Source organism: Pristis pectinata, chromosome 35 (genome assembly GCF_009764475.1).
Source record: "Pristis pectinata isolate sPriPec2 chromosome 35, sPriPec2.1.pri, whole genome shotgun sequence".
In the NCBI taxonomy this organism is placed as follows: Eukaryota; Metazoa; Chordata; class Chondrichthyes; order Rhinopristiformes; family Pristidae; genus Pristis; species Pristis pectinata.
In genome coordinates, this window is record NC_067439.1 from 10012876 (window position 1) to 10021793 (window position 8918).

The following is an 8918-nucleotide window of genomic DNA, read 5'->3' on the forward strand; positions in this document are numbered from 1 at the left end:
CCCACTTTTGACTTTTTATGATGGAAGAAGATCATTGATGAAGCAGTTGAAGATGGTTGGGCCCTAGACACTGCCCTGAGGAACTCCTGCAGTGACATCCTGGTGCTGGGATCATCGACCTCCAACAACTACAACCATCTTCCATGGTGCAAGCTTTCTCAAAGGTTGAGTGGGATGTAGCACAAACGTGCAAATGGGACTAGCTTAGATGGGTATCTTGGTTGGCATGGACAAGTTGGGCTGAAGGGCCTGTTTCTGACTCCTACCATTGATTTCAGTTTTACCAGGACTCCTTGATGCAACCCACGTATCTTGGCCAAGTACTAACATGAAGTCAGGGAAGTCACTCTTCCTCTGCTATGGAATTCAGCTCGTGGGATCAAGGCTGAGATGACATTTGACAGGGTTATCATTCAGTAAGTGCTGCCTGATGTTTCTCATCACTTTGCAGATTAAGAGGAGACTGGCTGGGTGATAATTAGCTGGATTGGATTTGCTCTGCATGTTGTAAACAAGGATTATTTGGGCGATCTCCCAGATTGTGGGTACGTGCCTGTGTTGTAACTGGACTGGAATAGCTCTGCTAGGGACCCAGTTATTATTTGGAGCACAAGTCTTCAGTACTACAGCTGCGATGTTGTCTGGTCCCATGGCCTTTGCTGTATCCAGTGTGCTTGGCTGTTTTTTAATGTACCCCCAAAGTAAATGGAATTGGCTGAAGACTGGGAAGGCTGAGATGGGCCACTTATTCAGCAATTCTGGCTCAATATGGTTGCAAACACTTCTGCCTTGCTTCCTGCGGTTGTGTGCTGGGCCCTGCCTTCACGAAGGATGGATGTTCTTGTTGTTGCAATAGTTCAATTGTCACCACCATTCAGGACCAGATGTTGCAGGATTGTAGAGCTGCTTAACCCCCAGCCCTTTGCTAAGGGAACTCTTCCAATGAAACTATTTATTCATTCTCTATGTCCTTGTAACTTTTAATTTTGACCATGAATGCAACATGTATTTGCATTTTAGGGTTTTTCATATCTTTGGGATGTCCCAAAGCACTTTGCAGTTCATAAAATGCATTTGGTGGGGAGACAATTTAGTAAAGGCATGTCTTGTTCACAAAACACAGGAAATCCAATAGGGTTAACTACTGCCCAATCAGCCTAACCTAGGTCGTCAGGAAAATGATGGAAAATCTCCCTAGAGGATGACAAAAGGCTTCTGTCTGAATAGAGTCAAAAGATGTTGCACTGGACTGTTCTAGTTTTGTTATTGTGTGCCTGCAATGGGACTTGAACCTAGAACATTCCGATTCACCTGAGTGTGTTACTGAGCTTTGTACTCCTTCCAGAATTATGGAGCAGCACAAAACTTTCCATTTGGTCCTTGCTGCTGATCAGTATGGTTTATTTGAACGTGTTAATTTTTTTTGGGTTATTAGATATTTCGGGTACTGAAAGAAATTAGTGGAGATAAATTTGAAGCATCACCTTGAATCAACAAACCAGGATAGTAAAGTTTTATAAGTTAATCTTAAGAGGAAATTGTAGTCAAAGTCACATTAAAGTTATAGAGTCCAGTTAGAGTTGTACAGCAATGGAAACAGGCCCTTCAGCCCATCTGGTCCATGCCAACCAAGATGCTCATCCAAGCTAGTCCCATTTGTCAGTGTTTGGCTCATAACTTTCTAAACCTTTCCTATCCATGTACTTGTCTAACTGTCTTTTAAAAGTTGTTATTGTACCTGCCTCAACCACTTCCTCTGGCAGCTCATTCCATACACTCACCACCCTGTGTAGTTTTTAAAAAATATTGCCCCTCATTCCTATTAAATCTCCACCACCCCGCTTCCCCCCCACCCACCACTCCCATTGGCTGTTTAAAAGTCCACTGTCATGAAATATTTGCTCAATTCAGGGATTGTACATTATAGGGCTCTTTAGACTATTTATTGTCTATTGTCATATTTTTTTTTGCTGAGATGGACATTGCAAAAGCAAGCAGAATATGAACAGTGTTTCTCTCAAATAAGAACAGATCCATAGGAGTGATCTTGAAGGACAGCCTATTGATCAGATAATGGCACTGAGATGGGTGTTCCAGCACAATCAGCTGTCCGATTTTTTTTCTCTCTGAAAGTTTCCATTTATATGGTGGCAGGAAGCTCCATTGATAATCTTTTACTTCATAAGTGGAAGATGAACTCAAAGTGCCACTCAGTAAAGGTTACAGGCAGTAAGAAATGCTTTCCATCAATGCAACACTTGACCCAATACTTCTGTGCTTTAATTTGGGGAAACGTTCCATGAGAAACTTAAATTTGTGAAACTTAATGATGTCTCAGCCTCAGTGCTCTGACCTGCACAGAGTACAATTCAGCAGCAATGTCTAGAGTAAGTGCCTTCGGTGAAGAACACTACTTCTGGGGGGAAAAAAAAATCGACAAGTGAGGAAAGGAAGCTTTGTACACAGGAATATAAAGCTAATTTCTATCCCATCTTCCACAACTTCATGTCCCAGAAACGTTTGAAGTATTGGTGTCTGTGGTTGATAGCTGCTGTATTCTGGGACCCTGGATCATAACCAGATAACCTAAGTCACGTTGGCTTAGAGCACAAGAGCACAGCACTCTGCTCTAGTGTTACACAGCCGATTACACCTTGGGTGGATGTCAAACTGTACCTCTGACACCATAGCATTCCTTCAGCAACGTGGTATAGTGTGAGCTTTAATTCTATTCCCTTGAGTGGAATTTCAACCTCTCGCTCCAGAGCTGAGAGTACTTCTCCCACTAGGGCACACCTGGCTCCCTAGTTTGGATTCTCTTTCTGTTTCCATGTTGTTTACTTCAAAACTATCGGCTGCCTCGTGATGAGCTCATCTGGAACTTTCCACGGGTGAGACTGAAGTATTTCTGTCTCGAGGTCTGAAATGCTGAGGCTGTGCAGAATGAAATGAATGTTCCTTCCAGTGCTGGTTAATCAAAGTCTGCTGACTGAACATATGGGATCAGGGAACACTAATCTCTGGCCTCTGGTAAGGCATTGCATGTTTAAGATCACTGCATAGTGTCCATTGTCTACAGAGTGTGGTAGCGTGGTGTGCAAGAGACTTGGAGAGGCAAGTGCAGCTTATATATACACACACTAAAATTACATCAATCATGGCAGGCTGTGTGTTTTGATGACAGTATGTGGGAGCTGATGGAAATCATTGATCCACAGCAACCACATCTACAATACGTGTCTGCAGCTCGAGGAACTTGAGCTCGGGGTAAATGAACTTAGGTGCTGTGGGATGGAGAATGAAACCTGGACACTCATCCCAGGAGGAAGTCATAGAACGGTACATCTTGCCTTGCGCAACTCCTTTTGAACTTCTTCCCCCTCTCCTCTTAAATACATGCCTTCGAGGACTAGACATTTCAATCCTGGGAAAAGTTGCACCTTTTTAACTAATAGGATAGTAGTTAATCTGAGAGGGGTGTGTGATTATGAATGAGGAGGTCCAGAAGTCCACAGTTCTTGTAGCCTGTGTTGATATGAGCAGCTACTAGCAGAGATGGCGTCCAAACCTGACCACAGCATCATGATGCAGGGGTCATTCACGTTGGGGGGTAATGAAAATCAACAGCATGGTGATGGGGGGCGGTATCGTTGGAGGAGAGATCATGATCTCTGCTGCTTAAGTGCAAGTCACAAAGGATGTGTTGCCTGGCTGGTGCCAAGGTTAAGAACATTCTCACAACTGGACAGGAACTTGGAGTGGGTGAGAAAGATCAGGTTGTCCTGGTCCACGTGGGAACCAACAACATAAAAAGGAAATTCTGCTGATAGTGCATGAACAGCTCAGTGCCTATTGGAAAGCAGAACCAAACCGTTCTGGATTATTATCCCAGCTGTGTGCAGATAAACTGAGGGTCATTAAGAACAGAGTTGAATGAGTGGCTCAGAGATTAGAATGGGATTCAATTCATGGGGCACTGGGGAAAGAGGAAGCTGTTCCATTGGAACGGGCTTCCCTTGAATCCAGCTGGTACCACTGATGCAGTGAATTTAACTAATAGATCTGTAGGTAAAGGTTTTAAACTAAATAGTGAGGGAAGCTTCTAATGAGGGGGAATTTAGAAACTTAGAGCAAAAAGACAAGGTGACAGTGCAAGGTTTTGATAACCAGAGCCAGAATGCAAGGCACTGTGTGTACAAAGATAAGATAATACACCTATCTGGAGTCAGGACAGGGAAAATGGTAGAATGATAAAGCTGAAGCCACATTATCTGAATGCACACACAATTCCCAACAGGATCGGTGAATACATGCACAAATTGAAATTAATGGTGTAACATTACAGAGATGTGGCTGCAGATCACAATTGGGAATTCCAAGATACTTCTGGAAGAATTAGGAAAAATTGGAAAAGGAGGAAGTAGGCTTTGTAATCAAGGATGGGTATTGGTTTATTGGCTTATTATCACTGTTGATTATTTTCACATGTACCAAAATAAAGTGAACATTTTGCATGCCATCCCAACAGATCATTCCGTACCTCAGTACATTGAGGGAGTAAAAAGGAAAATCAGAATGCAGAATATAGTGGAGCAACACACAAAGCGCTGGAGGAACTCAGTGGGTCAGGCAGCATCTGTGGAGGGAAATGGACAGTTGATGTTTCTGTTTGAGACCCTTCATCTGAACTGGTAGTCCTGATGCAGGGTCTTGACCTGAAACAGTGACAGTCCATTCCCCTCCACAGATAGTGCCTGACCCACTGAGTTCCTCCAGCGCTTTGTGTGTTGCTCCAGGTTTCCAGCATCTGCATTCTCTTGTGTCTACAGAATAGTGTTAGTTACAGAGAGTGCAGTGCAGGTAGACAAACACAGTGCAAGGGCCATGACGAGGTAGATTGGAAGGTCAAGAGTTCATCTTTTAGCGTATGAGAGGTCCACTCAAGAGTCTGATAAAGACCATTAGGGAGAAAGACTTGGCTTGGAGAATGAAGTTGTACAATTGGATAGGTGGAGCTGAGAAACAACAAGGGGTAGAGGCCTTCGCTGGGAGTTGTCTGCAGGCCCCCTAACAGTAGTGCTAATGTGAGGCACATCACAAAATTAGAAGCATGTGTAAAAGGGTAATACAATAATCATGTGGCACTTTAATCTACGCACAGACTGCACAATTTAATTAGCAGAAACATGGTGAATTTATTTGGCATATAAGAAATGGTCTTCCAGATCAGCAAAGGAACTGGCTATTTTAGATCTACCTGCGCAATGAGAAAGAATTAATTGATGATTTGGTAATTGAAGGGCCTTTGGGGAAGATTGATCATAAAATGATAGAATTTCAAAGATTGAAAGTGATTTAAGTTTAATGGAAAACCAGGGTCTTAAATCTAAAGTAAGCAAACTATAAAGTTATGAATGTAGGTTGGCTTTGGGAGAATCTGAGGAGTGGGAAAATCTCAGATTTCAGCAAATCAGGACGTTGATGAGGAAGAGTAGGTCCTCCCCAGGTTACGGCAGGGTTCTGTTCCTGAGATCTATTCGTAACCCAAACTGTTCGCGAGTCGGAACTGTGGCTGTGAACCCAGTTCCCACCCGGCAAAAGAAGTCTGCAGCAACTGGCAAATCCATCCTGCCCGTCTCCCAGAGGCTTGTTTTGTATGTATGGGCTGTACAGAAGTTGGGTGTTTGTAGCTAATGAGAAACAGAAAAACAGCCTTATAGTTCCTATATATGGGTAAAAAGAAAAAATTTAACACAAATTAATGAGTCCCTAATAGACTGAGACAAGAGAAATTATATTGGGGAATTAGGAAATGGCAGTGAAATTATTTTTTTCTTAATTTGTTTTCTCTTCGGGAAAAAACACAGAACACCTCCTGAAAATAATGGAGAACAACATTCTACAGTCAATGAGCAGATAGAAGTAAGCTTTAGGAAGAAAAAGGAATGAGCAGCATGTGGATCTGAAAGATGATGAGTGCCCAGGACCTGGTGACTTGCATTCTAAGGCTTTGAAAGAGGTGATGATGGAGACGGTGGATCCACTGGTTGTGGTTTTCCAAAATTCCAGGGATGCTAGAATGGCTTCCACAGATTCACTGGTAGCAGAGGTGACTTAACTATTTAAAAAAGAAAAGAAAAAGTTGATGATGAACTATAGGCAAGTTCGCCTGCATTCAGACAGAGGGACAATGTTAGCATCTGCTACTGAGAATATGGTAGCAAAATGCTTCACACATATTAGGGTTGGGCAAAATGTAGATTCATGAAAATAAGTCATGTTTGACAAATCTATTAGATTTGTTTTCCAAGTTGTAATTAGGAGAATAGATGAGGGGAAACTAGTGGATGTAATGTAGTTAGAATTTGAGAAGGCTTTTTTGATAATGTGACAGTCAAGAGGTTTTTAAACACTACATGAGGGGTAATATACCAGCATGGATTGAGGATTGGTTAACAGACAGAAAACGCCGAGAATAAAAGGGTAATTTTAAGATTAGGAGGCTGTGACATGTGAGGGACAGCACGGATTGGTATTGGGACCACAGTTGTTCACAATCTGTATATGATTAACAGGTAATCTTCAAGGGAGATAGATAAACTAAGTGATTGGACCAGGACATGGCAGATGCAATATAATGTAGAAAAGTATGGGGTCATCAACTTTGGCAGAAAAAATGAGGAAAGGTGAGTATCTTTTAAATGGCCAAGGATTGAAATGTATTGATGTTCAGAGTGACCTGTGTTCCTTGTACACAAGTCATTGAAGATTAACCTGCAGGACTGAGGTTTGGTCAACAGCAACTAGGAAGGCAAGCAGTATATTGGTCTTTACTGGATAAGAGGATCTGAATTCAAGAGTAAAGACCACATGCTTCAATTATACAGGACCCTGGTGAGACTAATTGTGTACAGGCTGGTTTCCCTACCCAAGGATGAATTTATGTGCATTGAGGGAGTTGTCCAATGAAAGAGATTAAGAAAACAGAGTCTCCATTGATTTGATGAAAAACATGATGCTGGAAGTACTCAGCAGGCCAGGCAGCATCCGTGGAGAACGCTTTTCTCTACAGATGCTGCCCAGTCTGCTGAGTTCCTCCAGCATCATCATGTTTTTCATCTAGATTCCAGCATCTGCAGTCCTTTGTTTCTCCTCTGTTGATCTGAGATTGGAAGAATGAGAGGTAATCTCATTCAAATGTACAAAAGTCTGGAGGAGGTGCAGGAAGGCTGGGGCTCCTTGAACTGGCTCACAATTTCAAAATAAGAGGTCAGCTATTCAGGACAGAGATGGGAAGTTTCTTCAATCGGAGGGTGTCGAATCTTTGGAATTCTCTGCACAAGAGCTGTGAGGATGCTCATTCGCTGAGAGTGTTCAAAACACAGATCGATAGATTTTGTTTTAATATTAAGGGGATCAAGGGATATGGGGATAGTGCAGGGAAGTGGCACTGAGGTAAAAGATCAGTGAAACCTGCTTCTACTTCTAATGCACCCAAGTGGGTGTCTGCATGGAGTATGGGGTCAAATAGGGTCCACCCCATGACCTTCAGTCAGGAATTCACCATTAAGTGAATCCACCACTCCTGCACAATTCAAACGCTGCATGAAAAATTTAAACCACCTTGATCAGCACAATTAGAATTTACTACTTAAACAGTTTTTCTGACACTGACCCAACCTATTCAATAGTTCAGCAATGGGCTATACTCTGGGGAGGAGAGCTGGATTCCACTGCCTTAACCCAGAGAGAGAGAGAAAATCGCATCTTTGAGCATCTCGAGGTGCAGCTTCTACTGCAGAAAAAGCAACAGTGCATCTTCACCTGCGATGTCAACCCATAATTGTGTATCCCTGGGCAGATATTCACCCCAATAAACATCAAGGAAGCGCACTGTATTAACTGGTCGCAGTTTGTGAGAGCTTGCTGTGCACAAATTAGTGGCTGTGCTTCATGCATTATGCTGCGGAGTAAATTTCAAAAATAGTCCCTTAGCTTCAAGCTACGTTGGGTCGTCCTGAGGTTGTGAAGAATGCTATATAAATGAAAATCTCCTCAGGGTGTTAAATCGTCCTGGTCAACTAACATCTCTTCCCTCGCCAAGAAGGCACAGCAGCGTCTCCACTTTTTACGGCAGCCGAAAAGAGCAAACCTGCCCTCCCCCACCCTCACTACATTCTACAGGGGTACCATTGAGAGTGTCCTTACTAGCTGCATCTCTGCCTAGTACGGTAACTAACATCTCTGACCGTAAGTCTTTGCAGAGAATTGCGAGTACAGCAAAAAAGATCATTGGAGTACCTCCTCCCTCCATCTCGGATATTTACAATACACTATGCACATGTAAGGTTTATAGAATTATAGGCGACCCTTCTCATCCCTCCTACGACCTATTTGTCCCACTGCATGGGATCTCGGGTAACTTGGCTGTGTGAATTTAGAATTGGCTTGCCCATAGAAAACAGAGGGTGGTGGTAGGTGGAGTGTATTCTGCCTGGAGGTCGGTGACCAGTGGTGTTCCACAGGGATCTGTTCTGGGAACCCTGCTCTTTGTGATTTTTCTAAATGACTTGGATGAGGATGTGGAAGGGTGGGTTAGTAAGTGTGCTGATAACACAAAGCTTGGTGGTGGTGTGGATAGTGTAGAAGGTTGCTGTAGATTACAACAGGACATTGATAGGAGGCAGACCTGGGCTGAGAAGTGGCAGATGGAGTTCAACTCAGAAAACTGTGAAGTGATACACTTTGGAAGATCAAATTTGGAGGCAGAATACAAGGTTAATGGTAGGACTCTTAGCAGTGTGGAGGAACAGATGGATCTTGGGGTCCACGTCCATAGATCCCTCAAGGTTGCCGCGCAGGTGGATAGGGTTGTTAAGAAGGCGGATGGTGTGTTGGCCTTCATTAGTCAGGGTACT